The sequence below is a fragment of the Sinocyclocheilus grahami genome, unplaced genomic scaffold (genome assembly GCF_001515645.1).
Source record: "Sinocyclocheilus grahami isolate Dianchi unplaced genomic scaffold, SAMN03320097.WGS_v1.1 scaffold491.1, whole genome shotgun sequence".
NCBI lineage: Eukaryota > Metazoa > Chordata > Actinopteri > Cypriniformes > Cyprinidae > Sinocyclocheilus > Sinocyclocheilus grahami.
In genome coordinates this window covers 831,136-850,532 of record NW_015505670.1, presented here as the reverse complement: position 1 = coordinate 850,532, position 19,397 = coordinate 831,136, and the positions used below count along the sequence as shown (strand labels likewise).

Here is a 19,397-nt window from a genome sequence, read left to right as displayed (position 1 = left end):
CATCTGTTGATCTGCATGAGTAGCTACAGTACTGCAGTGCACGGGGTGGGCAAATGAGGACCAGGATTTATTGAGAATCAAAAAATCCCTCTCCTGCTCAGCCAGCCCTTTCTTCCTCTCCTCCGTCTCCCTGTACGAGACCTGCTGAATCACACCCCATAAATATTAACACCACCGACTGGGTCAATATTGCGTGCTGATCCTGTAGCCACCTCACGTCCACATGGCCTAACACCATCGATTCAACAGGCACATGGAAGGAAGAAAAATGTGTGGAATCTGACTTTAAATCACTTGCCATCTCTCTCTCTCTCTCTCTCTCTCTCTCTCTAACTCTTCCACTGACGTCACAGGGACTGAAGCTGTCTCAGCCACTAGTGCATATCCGACACACTGATGAGCCAGGAGCAGTGGGGATAAGGCAGAGATAAGAGAAACAGAATTTAAGACTGACAGAGAGAATGAAAAGAGAAGGACAGAGATAGACTGAGAGAGAGGGGGGCAGAAGGATAAGCTAACAACAAAACTGTTGAAGCAACAGGGCAAATGGAGGAACATGAGAAGGATAAGAATGAAAGGGGCACAAAGGGCACATAGATGGAGAAGAGAGAGAGAGAAAAGAGAGGGAGATGGATCGGGCTTTGTCCCTCAAACGCAGAAACACACAAGACTAAATAATGAGTATACTGTCTTTAATTCTATACAATTAGTTTCAGTCCTTCAATATGATTTGTCGAGTGGTGTTCCAAGAGTGCTTATATAACAGTCAAACAGCCCTAGGACTTTTCACTTGCTAAATTCGGAACCATGTACTACTCTTACTACCTTTAGTATATCTATTTCTATAGTAGAAAGAGTAAGATTAGTGTGCTAGTATGTGGTTCCAAATTCAGCAGCTGTTTCAGTGACTCTTCTGCAGGTTACATCGTTTCGCCAGTAGGCGACAAGTGAGTGTCTTCCTGACTGTATCACTGAATCATTCACTCAACTGATACATTCAAAACACTGATTCATTAAGAAACTAGCAAGTAAATACAAAGTTCTGTCACAAAACTCTAGATGGCACAGGCCGATACATTCCAGCTCAATCTGATATAATCACATCATTATTCACGTGGCGCAGCTGATTGGTTTCTTTCACATCAGCAGTCAATGAGCTAGTGCTGGCTGTAGCAGTTGCACCATGTTTCAGAAACCCTCCACCTTCCCCAGCTCCACCTTTATAGACCTGCTACAGGGTTATTTTATTTATATTATATGTGCAGCAGCAGTATTTCCTGGATGCTCACAGCAGCATGTTTGTGGATGTATTGGCAGTAGCAAGTCTCAGTACTTGCTCCGCCGTAGCAGCAGCGTAGCAGATCTATTCTGCCAAAACCAACCACATTAATATACATTTAGTTGCCACGTATATTACATGCTAAACTCTCTGAGAGTTGTCATGACAGAGCTGTTTTTATGAGTTAATCACTGAGGCATTTGATTCATTCAAAACACCACAGTAATTAATTCAGGAATGCAACACGTAACTGTTTTTATGAGTACATCCTTAAATCATTAACCTAACTGATTTGTTCAAAAACACTGATTCATTCAGGAAGTAAACACTGCTGTGTGTGGCTCAGAAACGCAACAGATCATTTTGCTTTGGCTTTGCTTAGAACTATTTTTGCCCGCAGAGCCAAAATAGACAAAGTAAAGGTGTGGTCACATTTACCATTGTATGTGATCAAAAATATTATAACAAGATCCCTTTACCACATCACCAAGGGAGCGAAATCAGACGCGCTCGTTTTCTCAGACGCTTGCAGAAAAAGGCTTAAGAGTCTCATTATCTCTTTATTGTACACATATTTTTCCAAAATACTAATAATTTATTTATGTTAATTTTTTATAAAGAATAAACTATTAAGCAAACAGTACCTGAAAAAAACTTCTAAGTTTATCCAGCATCTTGGTTGATGATGGTGTTGCCATTAGTGTTGAGCTAGATTTGGCTTCACTTTCAGGAAAAAATAAATAAATACTCAACTTTCATCTCATCAGACTTCAATTTTCCTCCACAACTTTTCAGGTCATCACATGGCTTCTAGCAAACTCCAGGAATGACTTATGCTGGCTCTTCTCATAAGTGGTTTCCTTCTAGCCACTCTCCCAAAGAGGCTGAATCTATATGAAGTGCTAAACAGATTGGTTATGTCTGGACAGTTTCTCATATTTCAGTCAAAGCTCTCAGCAGTGTTATAGCTTTCCCTTTGGTTACTTCTCTGCTCTTTTAGTCCATTTGCTCAGTTTGGTTGATCTTCACTGCTCTTCTAAAGGTTCCAGGGATTGTCTAATGCGTGTAAACATACTGTGCAACTTTACTCCCCTAACATCTTACAGTGTTTGTTATATTTATTGCAATTTAATAAGTAGGGTACAGCGGTGCTAAAGGCCCACCTTAAGAAAACATGTACCATTCACTGCGCCTAAAATGTAATTGCAGAAAAAATATATATGTTGTATTGAACATTAATGGAGCAACAGATTTTGTGTGAAAATAAATCATTCAAGTTGTTTATTTTGTTTAAAAATCTTATAAATGTATGAGGTGGCAAGAGGGGCCTTTTCCCCACACACGGGGTAAAAGGCACACAGTATTGATACAAATACTTCAGCTAAAATAATGTCTAAGTTAAATAATGTCTAAGTTAATACTTGTTCAAAACAATCCCTTTAGCAAAGTTTGTACTATTTTCTGCTTATTTTGAAAAATAAAATAATTATAAATCTTTTCAATAAATATACTGTCATTATAATGTTCAGGAGATCCAATAATAATTGAATATACGACATAATATATTATATTTACCATCTATATCTAACCATGTCATGTCAACAAATGGAAAAGTCAGCCATCTATTAATTATCGTGTTAATTACTGTGCGCCTTTAGCCCCAACAGCAGGGCACAAATACTTCAGCTAAAATAATGTTTTTGTTAAATAATGTCTAAGTTAATACTTGTTCAAAACAATCCCTTTAGCAAAGTTGCTTTAATGATCTTAAACAAAACTGAAAATCATAAAGAGGACCTTTGTCTCAAAATATATGCATAAATTTGATCGATTCTCATTTGCTACTAACTGTTGCTTTAATTATCTTAAACAAAACTGAAAATCATAAAGAGGACCTTTGTCTCAAAATATATGCATAAATTTGATCGATTCTCATTTGCTACTTAAATCTACAACATTTTAAAAAACATAAAATATTAGATCAAGTAAGCACAGAATCAACTTTGCACTGCTGAGCGCGATCGCGTCTAGGATCAGACAAATATACACGTGCATCTTGAAAAGCAGATGTTTTGGAAAGTGCTACGCCATGTTTTTGTGCTATCTAGTGGTTTAGATGAATAATATCAAAGGCGTCTTTTACTTACTTATCTTGGGACGCCTTTAGCCCCGTTGTACCCTACTTTAGTAAAAACTTGCAAGGATATGATAATGTAAGTTTATTCAGAAGTAGGCCATTGATTTTTCTCACTATGAAAATCTTAACACCTCATAGAGAAAGACAGCTCATTTTCTTTGAGAAATGTAGTTAAGCAACATTGTGTGCCAAACACTATACAGGCTGTATTACACGACCAGTTTCTCAGTACACCTAACTTTACTCCTGACTTTAGTCTTCTGCTCAGAGCAGTGGGCTTGTTTGCCATCCACAAACATTGCAATATCCTGACACCATGTGGTGAAGATTGGTACTGGCTCTTTTCATGTTATTTATATTTTAGCTAAAGTGAGTTATGACGACCAATATTTGCATATTTATCTATAAAATCTTTTTTTTTTTTTTAAATAACAATTTATACTTACAATCAACATTTGTATTTTAAAACTGTCTATACATTTGTTATTTAAAATATAAATAACATTATATACACATGTAAGATATACTAAATATACAGCTCGTTCTTATTAGTAAAACGTATTTTAACCATACTTTTCTTTATGACGTTTTTTAAAGAGGAGGACATCAAATGTGCCAACATTACGCAAAAATAAGCAACTCTGTAACAAAACTAAATGTCTACGAATTTGTTATGTTTGTCAGCCTCCTGTAAGCAGATGGAAACGCTAGAATACTTGCATAAGCAGCAAAGAATAAGCTTTAAACCTTTTAAATCTACAAGCATGGGAGATGGAGAGGCCTTAAATGAATGAACTGATTCTAATCAACGCTGTAAGGCTGCGTCATGAAGTTTGGTCAAGACGGCGGATGGATATGATGTTGTTGGCAGACCGCTCTAGTTCCTGCTCTGCTTCATGGTTTCTCAGCGTTGAGAAGCGCGCCACTGTTACAGAGTTGATTTATTGAATTTTACTATAATGGGCTACACAGCGCGGCTAATGGGAGCAGTTCGTTGCAAAAAAGACTCTCCTTCAATTAATGACACGTTATGGCTTCACTTGAAAACTCAAGCGCAGTTAGGTGAAAATACGGTTGACTTGCCTCCTATATATATATATATATATATATATATATATATATATATATTAGTTACTGCTACATAAAGTATTTTGCTTCCAAGAGTCAAAATCTGTTAACAGGATGAGAACTATTTCTTCAGGAAATCTCTTTAGGCGGACGGATACAATTCTTCAGTGAGAATGCGAAACAAGAACAGGTGTATGACGCAAAACAGGAGGTCAATGCAGCCGTCCACCATCATCGCAAAACGCCAGTTACAAGTACACATCCCATACTTACACTGTATCTGTAAAACATATGTGTAATTGTACCACGAAGTACAGCTGTTCAGAAAGGAGATTCAACATGACGTAAGGTAAGAAGATACAACATTTGTTGGCTCGCTAGCTCGGTGGCTAAACGTAGCGGCAAGTGCTTTGATCACTGATGCTCGGATGGCTTTAGCCAATAACTGTTAGTATCTCGGAACGCTTTTAGATATATTTAGCGTACTGTGTTTATGTCAGCTGTATTTTACTCCGTAACGATATCGAGTATGAAAGTGGCACACATATTTGAATGTCCTCTCAGCGTTAGTTGTCACGTATTATTGAGAACAATATGTTCGTATTTAGAGAGCCTTAATTTGCCCTTTATGTGTAATAATACTGTTTCCGCACGAAATAAGGAACTGATATGAACATTTCCTCTTCTTCTGAGGTGTTCAGAAGTTTGCTTGACTGACTGCAGCAGTATTTACTTGAAGCGCACTGTTACGTTTAGATGCTCGTCTTATTATGCCGCGGTGATGATGAATGACCTGTGTTTTATTAGGTTCGGTAACTGTTTGGTACCGCTTCGTTATTTTGATTCATTGTGAACTGCGCTAGTTCGCAAATTCATTTCAGCTGCCATATGGTAATTGACTCGCCCTGCCATTGATTATTTGTTTATTTAAAGGTCTTAATCGACTGTAAATGAAGAATGCTGTCATGTTCATTTTTTCTGTAAGACACAAAATATGATGTTCGCCAGAATATTATGGACTGACGGCATCAGTCACCATTCACTTTCATTGCATTTTTTTCCATACAATGGAAGTGAATGGTGACCAAGGTTGTCGTTCTGCTTAGCATCTATTCTTGTGTTCCACAAAGAAAGTAAGTCATACAGGTGAGAGAATGATGACTTGGCTTTCACCTTTGGCGAACTGTCCTTTCATTAAATTATTTTTAGATTACATTTTTAGCTTGTACCCTTTAATTATTAGAATAATAATTCTTCATCATGACTACTTATATCTTATTTAATACAATTAGCTGTAAGCATTTGTTGACTCAAACAGCACTGAATGAGTTCAACAGTTGGGTTCCAGATATTTAAAAAGATCCCATTCTTTTTTTTTTCCATTGGGGAACTGATTTTTAACTCATAAGCCTTTAAAAACAAACCTGCTGTAAGCTATGAGGCTGTTAAACAATGTTGAAGCCATCAGACTGCATTATTTCAACTTATTTAAGTTGTTTAATGGCAGAATTCCTTGTGAAAAACTATATATTACCCATGATTCTGCAAAACAGCTGAGTTATGGAAGTTCAAAGGGAAATTGATTTTAACGATAACTGATAAACCTATAAAGACAGACCTATTGTGAGCTCTGAGATTAATTGATTTTATATGCTATTGATGAACCCATCTCTTTACATTAATCCAACTTATTTTTAAAATAATCGTGTTTAATAGTGGAATTCATGGTGAAAAACTTCATTACCCATGATTCTGTACAGAAAATTCCACCAATCAAAGTGGTGCAGTGAGCAAAATATGCCAAAAGTGATCTTTAGGCCTGCCCACTCCCATGACGCACCGCAAATAACGTAATTGAGTTAGAGGTCTGCAAGGCCAACGGGGCCCGACATGCTGAGTCCATTCGGGCCGGGCTTGGGCCAATTTTTTTTTTTAACAGATCGGGCTCGCTTCTTACTCGGGCTCATTTAGCTTCTCTAGTTTTATTGTGCCCATATACGCGCAGAGCACACATAGGCTACTGTATGAAATATTGTTATATTTATTATATTATAAATATTATACATCACCTATGCAATACGCAACGCATATACGCACTCATTAGCAAACAGGTGACAGTTGACCATGCAGAGCGGGTGTGCCTCACACATTCTGAAAAGTGAAGGGCTCTTTGAAGGGCTCTTTGATCGCCCCCTGGTGGCTGGATGCAGTACAGGTCATAAACCCCGCCCCCTCCATGTAAACGAATGTAGTTGTTATCACGCTGATATATGTTCAATTGTTCGTTTTTGTGATAAGTTTGATTTTAGCTAGTAGTTTGATGCTATAAAAACGGGGCGTGTCGTTATGGTTGTTTGGGTCTGCGGGAGTTTGATACCATGGCTCCACCTCACGATACTACTGCGCAGACTCGGGCTCCAAATGATGTAATTTACTCAAGATGGCAGCGGCCATACTGAGATGCGTTGGCTTCGCTTTTCTATAGTGGAAGGAATAGGAGACGCATCGTCCATATTTTTTTACAGTCTATGATGCAGAGCATCAGGGAGGAGTAGGAGTGGGCCTGAGCATCTCGGGCCAGGGCCGGGCTCGGGCCTATATTTGAGGTCCATGCAGGGCTCTAAATTGAGTCGGTCTTTCAAAAAAAAATTCAAATAAAAATTTCCAACACTAGGGATGCACCGAGATTAAAATTCTGGATGCACTTAGCTGAAAACCAAAAAGGAAAATGCTTTGCAATAAGTATTTATTATTTTATTTAGTAATTTTGTAAGACTTTAATTTAATTCAATCATTTTAATATTGATACTGAATTTAAAAAAACACAAGCCAATAAAATAACCACACTTTTATTCAAAGTAACAATGAAACTGGACAGAAAATATATTCATATTAAATATCAAAATATTATTTTTATTCAGTTCTATGCAACAGAATCAGATATAACGTTTTTTTTTTCTGTTTTCCAGTGAGCATGAGTAAAGCGTTCATGTGGGCCGTGAGCAACTCAATGGAACGCACATTCATTGAGCGTCACACCGTGCAGTGACGACGGCTAAAGGTAGAGGGAAATCTGTGCGCTGAACACTGCTGGGCGGTGCGGCATGGCATATATTTCCGTCCGTTTATTATTCGCATCGTGTTAAAGCTCTAGATTACTCACATAATGTTTTTCGTGTCACTTGTGTGAATAAAATCATCGTGTAATACTTTCCTTCATTTTCTGATACAACCAGACTTGTCAAACTGGACATGTCAATAAGCTCTTCGAGTTGACATTTTTCAACTTGCACAGAATACGCAATTGAGGCTCCATCAGTGACAGAAATGGAGGAAAAATATTTTTAGTGTTTTTAAAATCTTTATTGGGAAAATGAATAAGATGATTTCAGAACCAGCACCGCTGAAGAAGTGGACAGGCACTGTTCTACTCTAAGGTTAGAAAGATTGAATGTGCTTCCAATGTAGTCAACACCTTTGCTAACAAAGATTCCTTCATCTGTTTAAAGTTTTGGATACGTCTTTACATCGGGCACTCCCTTGACATGTGTATAGTGTGGCTGTAAGGTTTGGCTCTGTTTATCTAGTGTGATTCACACACACCTCCTTAAGCACAGGGTAGGTCAGGAGATCCTGCAGAGAGCACCAGCTTATGACACCCAGTGCCAGGACTCTGGATTGGCCTCTGAGTGCCTTATCAACCCTCTACATTGCGGGTAAATCACTCGCATATGTGACTAAATCTTACTCTGGGTGACTAAATAATGTCTAACATTAGCCATTGGCTAATAAATTGTTAGATTTTACAGGCCAGTATGTGTGTGAGAGGCGTTCAACACCGATTATCACTCGATAAACACGCTTACTGAGCGCTTGAGAGTTTCGCTCTCCGTCAAGCGATCTGTACTATTTGGATGCGCTCAATGGATCATGTCATGTACTTAATAGATGCGCAGTATGTAGCACACAGCACACCTGCATTTGACGTACCGTAAACTAAGTGTGAAGGCGCACGACTCGCCGTCGCTTTACTGATAGCGCTGTGTTTCTCACACATGCAAAGAGAGAGAGCAAGAGTCTTGCATACCACGCTGAATCAACACGCTACATGCAAGTTAAACCATATTCTTTGTTGTATTTTCCTGTCAAAATAACAGAGTTCATTTAGAATTATTCAGCTTTTAAGAACAAGCAGAAGATAAGCCGGTTTCTCGGCAGTGGGCGAAGCTAATGCGCGAACAGCTCTCGTTGGCTGGCGCTCATCTATTACCGTACCCGTTTTCAGCAAATCAGTTCGAGCGAATGCTGACAACATGATTAATATTCATGAACCCAGCAGATAATAATAGTAGTAGTATCTTTTAATAATAATTACTATTACCCATGACCAACAATATCTTAAACACCACCACCAGTCCTAAGTTCAGTTAAAATGACAAATATGCATTCATTCATGGTTACCAAGTTTTAGTTCTAATCACTAGTTCTATCATTAAATAGTGCTTAATTATCATAATATAATGCTTGATTGGCTGAAGTTAAGAGTGCACATTCAGTTATTTAAGAAGCTGTTCCATTTTACAAAGATAAGCTGATTGGGTGGAATCATATGTGTGTGTACTTAACCATATTTTGGGGACAAATTTGTACCCAAAAGTTAGCAAAATCGGCAAACACCTCAATTTGTGGATGTCCTCATTTGTAAAACTGTTATAAAAATAAAGTAAACAAAGTTTTTTTTTTAGTTTTAAAATTGTAAAAATGCAGAAAGTTTTCTGTGAGGGTTAGAGGTAGGGGTGGGTTTAGGTTAAAAAGTGTATAACTATCTGTATATAAAAACAATAGAAGTCTATGTAATTTCCCCATTTAGGTGTGTGTGTGTGTGTGTAAAATAGTATATCAGTCTGGCGAGTAAACAAAAAAATGTACTAGCCAATGGCGATTATATTGCCAAGGTGTGCATAGAGGGTTGCTTATGTGTCCAGCTGTGACGGAAAACAAAAGTACCCTAAAATGAGCACTGCCAACCTCAACGAGAAAGCTCCCACTGTCTGTCATCAGCCCCACCTCAATCTTTCCTTCCTCCAGCTTCTAGTCACAACACGCAGTGAGTCATGTAGCATGCTGCCCCCATCCCTCCCTCTCTTCTCCCCATCCCGCTGTCGTCAAAGAGCTGCCACGTGCCTCCTCACCCAACTCATGGCATGAATGTCTCACACACACCAATGTTAATTTAGTATTGTTGAGTTGCAACTAGCTTAGATTAAGTTATTTTTGTTTCAGTTATTTTTTTTATATTATGCTGTATATTTAGTTTTTATTTCAGTTGGCCTTTAAGTTTAACTATAATGAGTTGACATATACAAATACACCTGCTACACCAATTCAGTCATATTAAAGGGAATAACTGGCCCAAAAGTCACCCATACCCTTGTGTAGTTCACGTGACAGTGTTTCAGTGATTATTCTGCCTAGCTTGACATGATCCAGTCTACTTTCGTTAGCAGTCCAGACTATTTCCTGAGAGTATTGGGATTTGTAACCTTCTATTAGAGGATATTATAAGATTTCAGTGTTTCTTAGAGTGTCTTTGGGGAACATTGACTCCTCTCACTCACTGATTGCTTATGTGGTGCCTTCGGCTGCTCGCCTCTGTCTTTTTAGTTGCTGTGGTATCTGTTGCCATAGGGATGATGCTAGCGTTGGTGTTCGTAGCGTGATGAAGAGTGTGATTGTTAGTAAGTGTTTGTTTATGATGGAGACTCCCACAGAGAGCCAGCAGCTGATGGATGGCAGTCTGCAGTGTTGTCATGACTGTGCTCTAATGAGGCCCAAACACACTGAAAGGTGTGCTGTGCATGGATTTGTATTCATTTGGATTTGTAATTGGATGAAGAGAGAAGTACTGTTTTTCAAGGGCTTTGGGTCACTGTGTGTGTGTGTGTGTGTGTGTATATATTATAGAGGTCGACTGATAATGGGTTTTAAAGATACCGATAGCTAGGTTAGACCACACTGGCCGATACGATTAATCAACCGATAGTTTTTAAAATGGATACTTAACGAAAATTAAAATAGTGCATTTATATATGTAAAAAAAGTACTGAACCATACTTTGTACATGAATAAAAATATTAATTATGTATTGATCATTAAACTAAAAATTAAAAAATGTATTAGTAGATGTTGAAATTAACACACACTAACTTGATGGCCATCATTAAATATCTACACAAAGGCCATAGTAATGAAATTACATACATATGGATATTGTATGATTACTCTCACACTTTAATTGCTTCTATTCTAGAACACGGGATGATTATCTCATCAAAATAACAAAATATGGCAGTCGCACACCGGCCAAAAGCGCAGCGCCGCATCTAGAACTCGCAGGTGTCAGGAATCACACACACACTGGACGTGTCGCATTCAGTTCAAGCAACGGCCTAAAAACTGTTTATTTAATCATCAAACGGGCAAAAGTTCACTTCAAGAATGATCAAAAAGCGACATATATGAGTTTGAAGTTCGGTGTGTAAAAAAAACAGCAAAATGGAAAGAAAAGGCGCGATCTATATTATAGCTCTCTATATTATAGCTCTCTATATGAAGCATACAGACTTTATTCGAGCCACAGAAAGACAAACGTTTCACTGAAAAAATACACAATACACAATTTTACAGCCTAGGGTGAAGTCATAATGTACATTAACAACATTTGGGACAAATATGTAATTTAATGGAAAACTGTGTAAATGCGCTCTGTGGCACGGCAGGATTTCTGTCAGCTGAATGAAAATCAGTTTGCTTTCTCACATCACTGCTTTAAACTAGGGGTGCTTCGATTTTTGAGGCCATTTGCCGATCATAGAAAGCAGTATCTGCCAATATGATCACCGATACCGGTCTTTTTAAAGCCTTATTTTTATCATGTGGAATTATTTATAGTAATACTCCAATCAGGATTTTTAGACGTTTATTCAGGGCCTGAATTTCATTTTTGAAAATGGGGGGAATTTCCCTCTTATAGGTGACTCTTGTGAGAGGGGATTTTTTGTTTTGTTTTGAGAGGTGGAGGGGAGCGGGTTAAAGATTTTTCAAAAATATGTATTTATCTCACCTAAATGTTCGATCATGAAGTGCATTTTTGTTTTTACACTCACTGTTGCACAATAGCTTACACACAGCACAAAACAGTTGCTTAAAGCAAGTGGCAAAACATTTAAACTACTTTTCTTACGTTATCACAAACATTCTAAATTAAAACTTACCACTGACAGAAACAGTCAGCTCTACTGCCTTTTCTTTTGCATTTAATTCTTTATTACAAGCAATCCTGCGGTTCATAAAGAACTTTGTTTTGCGCATTTTAAGAGGGAAAGAGAGAGCGCGCGCGGTCATTCACAATTACGTCTCACAGAAAGTTTTCAAATTACTTTGCGTTATTTAATGACGAAATATGAATTGTACCTCACCTTCAGCATTATAATTATTTCACCCGCGCCGGACAGAGACCGAGACTGTGCCGCTGCATGTTGTGCCAAACCTCTCGCGGCATCAGCTTGAGATCGGTTTTTTGAGATCACCGATCAAACATTCCAAAGCGATTATCGGCCGATAGTGATCAGTAGCCGATCAATCGGAGCACCCCTACTTTAAACCTGCAACTTCGCTGGATAACAAATGCATTAAAGTGACCAGCTGGATATAAACTAATGCAAATAGATGTTTAACAATTGTGACTAAGCATTTGCGTCAGACTTGCGTGTGTTTTGTCACATTGTTTTAACTGAAGTGCTGCTAATGTTCGCGATTTTACAGCCTAGGGTGAAGTCATAATGTACATTAACAACATTTGGGACAAATATGTAATTTAATGGAAAACTGTGTAAATGCGCTCTGTGGCACGGCAGGATTTCTGTCAGCTGAATGAAAATCAGTTTGCTTTCTCACATCACTGCTTTAAACTAGGGGTGCTTCGATTTTTGAGGCCATTTGCCGATCATAGAAAGCAGTATCTGCCAATATGATCACCGATACCGGTCTTTTTAAAGCCTTATTTTTATCATGTGGAATTATTTATAGTAATACTCCAATCAGGATTTTTAGACGTTTATTCAGGGCCTGAATTTCATTTTTGAAAATGGGGGGAATTTCCCTCTTATAGGTGACTCTTGTGAGAGGGGATTTTTTGTTTTGTTTTGAGAGGTGGAGGGGAGCGGGTTAAAGATTTTTCAAAAATATGTATTTATCTCACCTAAATGTTCGATCATGAAGTGCATTTTTGTTTTTACACTCACTGTTGCACAATAGCTTACACACAGCACAAAACAGTTGCTTAAAGCAAGTGGCAAAACATTTAAACTACTTTTCTTACGTTATCACAAACATTCTAAATTAAAACTTACCACTGACAGAAACAGTCAGCTCTACTGCCTTTTCTTTTGCATTTAATTCTTTATTACAAGCAATCCTGCGGTTCATAAAGAACTTTGTTTTGCGCATTTTAAGAGGGAAAGAGAGAGCGCGCGCGGTCATTCACAATTACGTCTCACAGAAAGTTTTCAAATTACTTTGCGTTATTTAATGACGAAATATGAATTGTACCTCACCTTCAGCATTATAATTATTTCACCCGCGCCGGACAGAGACCGAGACTGTGCCGCTGCATGTTGTGCCAAACCTCTCGCGGCATCAGCTTGAGATCGGTTTTTTGAGATCACCGATCAAACATTCCAAAGCGATTATCGGCCGATAGTGATCAGTAGCCGATCAATCGGAGCACCCCTACTTTAAACCTGCAACTTCGCTGGATAACAAATGCATTAAAGTGACCAGCTGGATATAAACTAATGCAAATAGATGTTTAACAATTGTGACTAAGCATTTGCGTCAGACTTGCGTGTGTTTTGTCACATTGTTTTAACTGAAGTGCTGCTAATGTTCGCGTCCTCTCAGCCTTGAGAGCAAATATACTGCTATTCTTTCTCCACTAAGGCAGATATTTTATATCACACCAATTATACAGATATAAATATTTTTTATTTGATAAAATTATAAATGTTTTTCATTGAATGTCGTTTTCTTTGCAAAATTGTTACAATTTGCAGCAATCTTTTCTCTCAAACCAATTTGCTCTCTGTACTTATCATAGGCTATTTCATAACTATGTGGTGTTTTAAACCGCGCGGGCGCACGAAAGAGAGAGGCTATGAAAGCACCAATAATCGAAATAATATACTTTCAAACATACTGATAAACTAACATGTTAAATATAAAAATATTTAAAACAGCTATTTCATATATGTTCGGATACAACAGTCATACATCGCTATTAGGACCGCACGTCCTGTGACAAGTTTGCCGCATCAGAGCACAGATGTTATCAGTCTAAAAGGTCTGCAGTCAATGGTGAATATCAAAAGTAGATTTATTTTAAAGACCAACAGTTTAACACTAAATATTGGACATAAACGAACACTTTAAATATTAACGTATTTAAAACAGGTAAGTTCATATATTTGTAGTAAAGTTCAATTGAACGGATACATCAGTCATACAGCGCTTAGGACTGAGCGCCCCATGACGAGCCCAATGCGCCGCCACAGAAATAAGGATGAGATACGTTCTAACATTACTGTGGCGTTAAACTTAGTTAGTGAGGGCTCGGTTAAAATATTGCACATATATAGGCCATTCAGATTACTTGTTAAAATGCAATGAAATGCCTTATATCAGCAGACAATGTACGTCTGTGTTTGTGGTGGGAGATTCCGTCACCGGCTACAGGCTCTAATCCTCATTTGCACGAGTGTGAAATGCGGTGCTGAAGTGAAGTAGTGGGGCAATTTGATAATAATAGCCGAATTATAATAGGCCGCCTAATAATAATAATAATTTAATACATATATAGGAAAATTAGCTTAATTTCATCTTGACTATCAACAAAGACATGTGCTATCGTCGATATCTCTGACTATCGCCAATACACGATACTATCAACTATCGGTACAACCCTAGTGCGGATATAATATAACGTCATAAATTCATAAACAAATTTTTTTGGGGAAAACGATGGCTTACAATGCAAAACTTTACTGATGATTTCACATTCCTACTGATGATTTCAAGATTGTCACAAGTCATTTTTTGTCATGTTTTGACAAATCCTAATGTACATTAGCCAGTTAGATAACATAATATTGTTGACAGAATTTGCAACTGTAATGTTGCAAACAGTTCTCAACCAGGGGAATAGCAAATTTCAAGATGACGTAAAAGTATTTAAAATAAGCTAAAACAACAAAAAATCTAGATATTTCTTATTTTAATTCACCCTCTCAGCAACTGAAGAACCAGGATTCCCCACAGTTTTGGAAAACTAGGATGTATTAAATTGTATCATATCATATGTAAAATTCTCTCAATTTGAAAGTGTGATTTATAGACCTTGAAAGTCAAGTAATTTAATACAATTATATAACTCCATGGCCATTTGTATAATGCATACATTTTTCTAGTTATTCCAAGCTCTAAAATGTTTTATTGGGTAGAAATTGTGAGTAAACATACTTAGTCATAGTAAAAAACCTTATCCTTAATATCCTTATTTACATCATGAACAAACTGGAATTGTCATGGGGCCTTTGAATATTGTTGTAGGCAGTAGGGCGACTTGTCAAAAAGGTTGAGAATCACAGCAAACCAAGTGTTTAGGTTTGCAGGGAATGGATGTACAAGATCAGTGTATGTTGCATTTTTGATAGCAGGTCTTTCTTATTGTTGAGCTCTGTTCAAGGCTAGATTTTGCACCATTCATCCAGGCCCACATAAATCAGTACATAACCACAGGATGTTGGTGTCCAGCTCTTTTTCCTTTAGTGTGATTATAAGGCTCAGTTACTACAAGCTCAGTCCTTTAGGCCAAGTAATAATACCAGGCAGTGAAATCAGTGAAATGGAGCTTCCAGGAGGCCCTGTACTTGCATTATGCATATCCAAATAACATCTTAAGTTTTTCCATTGCTCTCTTACGTGATGTTGAACACACACACACACACACACATAGGCAGAGCAGGAAGATAAGGCAGAGCACTCTGTTCCCAAAGAGACGTTGGCATTCATTCAACAAGGAAGTGATTTATTTTAAACAAATGAGGAAATTGATTGGTGCCTTAGCTTACCCTCTAAAAAGCCTCTGGCTGGTTCAGCAGCCATAAACTGTCGGGTTTCTTAAAACACTGGAGCAGAGATTGGTGGTTGACCAGTATTGTTTTTTTGATGGCCGATGCCAATGCTGATATCTTAGAGAGCAGGGTGGCCGATATAAAGCCGATGTGTAAGGTGTATATATACTTTATAATTATTTGAATTATAATTACTTACATTAGATGGCAACTCCTTGATTCTGTAATCGTATTACAGTATTTTCACAAATAGGTTGAAACGTGAATAAAAAGGAAGTAACACTGTAACCAAGCTGATGCTCCATAATCTGGTAAGTTTGTGCGCTCTGGGAATCATAGTTTTTCTAATAATGACAAGGTAATACTAGTTTTACATACAGCACACAGTGAATATGACAGTGGGCAACTGAATATAGTGCAGCATAATTTGAAATCAAGGGTTTAAAGTTTGTCGATTGTGCGTCTCCAGTGACAGCTAAATTCTCCTGTACACATTCAACTCACATGGACTGACCGTCACAAACAGAACACGTTCATGCTGGCTACAAATGTGCACTTCAGAATATCTGACAGCTGGATTCGACTAAGTCTGCAACGTTTGTGAAATTAAATGTTTATTAGATGTTCAAAGATTTGTTTAAATTATATAAATGCGTATTTGCTGAATGCTGACGTTAAATGAGAACGTATTATAGTGTTTGACTTTCTGTTACTAATAATATAAAAGCAAATGCTGTAATAGGCCTACTTTTTCATATACGGTTTAGTTCCTTTGTTTAACAATTCTCTCTAGCAACTTATTAGACAAAACTGTTAAACATAGACTAACAAATGAAGATGCAGAATGGGAACGCTTTGTGCTCAGGCGCTGCTGTTCTCAGAGAGCAGTTATGGAGTTCAGATATTGTTTCAACGAAGTTGCAAGCCTTATACATAAATATAAAGTAAAAATCTAAGTTAAGAATGAGCAGGGAGAAGAAACTGAGAGGGAGTGCGTGGAGACCGTTAAAGTTAGTAAAGATTCATATTGGAATCTGAAGCGGCACATTGCCAGAAGTGATGTTGAACACACACACACACACACACATAGGCAGAGCAGGAAGATAAGGCAGAGCACTCTGTTCCCAAAGAGACGTTGGCATTCATTCAACAAGGAAGTGATTTATTTTAAACAAATGAGGAAATTGATTGGTGCCTTAGCTTACCCTCTAAAAAGCCTCTGGCTGGTTCAGCAGCCATAAACTGTCGGGTTTCTTAAAACACTGGAGCAGAGATTGGTGGTTGACCAGTATTGTTTTTTTGATGGCCGATGCCAATGCTGATATCTTAGAGAGCAGGGTGGCCGATATAAAGCCGATGTGTAAGGTGTATATATACTTTATAATTATTTGAATTATAATTACTTACATTAGATGGCAACTCCTTGATTCTGTAATCGTATTACAGTATTTTCACAAATAGGTTGAAACGTGAATAAAAAGGAAGTAACACTGTAACCAAGCTGATGCTCCATAATCTGGTAAGTTTGTGCGCTCTGGGAATCATAGTTTTTCTAATAATGACAAGGTAATACTAGTTTTACATACAGCACACAGTGAATATGACAGTGGGCAACTGAATATAGTGCAGCATAATTTGAAATCAAGGGTTTAAAGTTTGTCGATTGTGCGTCTCCAGTGACAGCTAAATTCTCCTGTACACATTCAACTCACATGGACTGACCGTCACAAACAGAACACGTTCATGCTGGCTACAAATGTGCACTTCAGAATATCTGACAGCTGGATTCGACTAAGTCTGCAACGTTTGTGAAATTAAATGTTTATTAGATGTTCAAAGATTTGTTTAAATTATATAAATGCGTATTTGCTGAATGCTGACGTTAAATGAGAACGTATTATAGTGTTTGACTTTCTGTTACTAATAATATAAAAGCAAATGCTGTAATAGGCCTACTTTTTCATATACGGTTTAGTTCCTTTGTTTAACAATTCTCTCTAGCAACTTATTAGACAAAACTGTTAAACATAGACTAACAAATGAAGATGCAGAATGGGAACGCTTTGTGCTCAGGCGCTGCTGTTCTCAGAGAGCAGTTATGGAGTTCAGATATTGTTTCAACGAAGTTGCAAGCCTTATACATAAATGTAAAGTAAAAATCAAAGTTAAGAATGAGCAGGGAGAAGAAACTGAGAGGGAGTGCGGGGAGAGTTAGTAAAGATTCATATTGGAATCTGAAGCGGCACATTGCCAGAAAGCACAAGGATGTGCTACGCAAACATGGTGCAGCAAAAGGTGAGCTAGTTACATACCATAATAAATGAATAAACAGGTAGGCTAAGGTTATATTCGGTTGTACGGAGCCCCGATCATGACATGCAGACCAAATCACGGCCTCAAATTTAGAATAGGCTAGTTCTCTTTTATGCTAGGACTACATTATGGCCACGAATTAAGAATACATTTTTTCGTTTAGTCTAAATTATGGCCACGAATTAAGAATACATTTTTTCGTTTAGTCTAAATTATGGCCACGAATTAAGAATACATTTTTTCGTTTAGTCTAAATTATGGCCACGAATTAAGAATACATTTTTTCGTTTAGTCTAAATTATGGCCACGAATTAAGAATACATTTTTTCGTTTAGTCTAAATTATGGCCACGAATTAAGAATACATTTTTTCGTTTAGTCTAAATTATGGCCACGAATTAAGAATACATTTTTTCGTTTAGTCTAAATTATGGCCACGAATTAAGTATTTGTTCTCTTGTTTAGGCTTGGCTGCCACAAATTCATTAGTTCGTTTATTCGTTCGTTCCCTAGTTTTAGTAGGCCTAAATCGTGGAACGAATGATTATATTTCGTAATTACTTATTAAAATCATTATTGCTTAAAATTAATAAATAATAATAAATTAATTTAAAAAATAATAATAACCTGCTGACGTCGTAGAAACAAATTGTTCATTCAAATTATATTCGGAGCTCTGTAGTTATTAAATAATATCAGTTAAACTGTAGACCTAAGCTAACACACAACTGTATATAGGCCTAAATACAGAACTACAGAGTACAGAAGATATTAGCCTACACCACTTAGGCCTATTAAAATATTATTAAAAAAAAAAAAAACTGACCCGAACCAATAGGTAGATCTACAGAATGTAGGCTAGATATAGGCAACAGTCATTTATAATCTAATATAACGCACGCAAATTTGTTCTTTACAGAACGGAGCGGGATCTGAGCGGGAATTGGTTTACGGCGAGCGTGAGCGGAATATTAACGGAGCGCTTGCTTAGGTGGTTAGAGCGACTGAGTGGTAGGGATGGGATGATACCCCTTATTTTGTTTTCGATACGATACCGATATTTTTCAAGGCAGTATTGTCGATATCGATACCGATTCAATACTTCTGCACTAAACTTTTAAATTATGAAATGTATTAAATTACTAAGAGTAAAATGGATAATGAAAACCACTTAACTTTGTTTAAAACGCATTTTAACCCGTTTAATCCCAAATTTTTCCCAGACATGAAAATATCCAAATGATGTGTCATTAGTAACCCTTTGAAATAATCAATAATATATATATTTTTTTTTTTTGGAAAAGTGTGTAAAAAATTTTATTTTATGGTCAGTCACAATACTGAATTAACATATTCTGCGGTCTTAAAAATTGTTATATATCTTAGCCCAGCTATTTTAAACTGTTTGATCA

The 19,397-nt window shown here is 37.2% G+C and overlaps 1 protein-coding gene across 3 annotated transcripts in view; it reads left to right on the top strand.

Moving 5' to 3' along the window:
* The first annotated feature begins 4,638 nt into the window (after positions 1 to 4,638).
* Positions 4,639 to 19,397, top strand: part of LOC107554142 (small G protein signaling modulator 3) — a 30,150-nt gene continuing 15,391 nt past the window's right edge. For all 3 annotated transcript variants that reach the window (XM_016236563.1, XM_016236561.1, XM_016236562.1), the window contains exon 1: positions 4,639 to 4,833. The gene's annotated coding sequence lies outside the window, so the exon portion shown is untranslated. The remainder of the gene's footprint in view (positions 4,834 to 19,397) is intronic.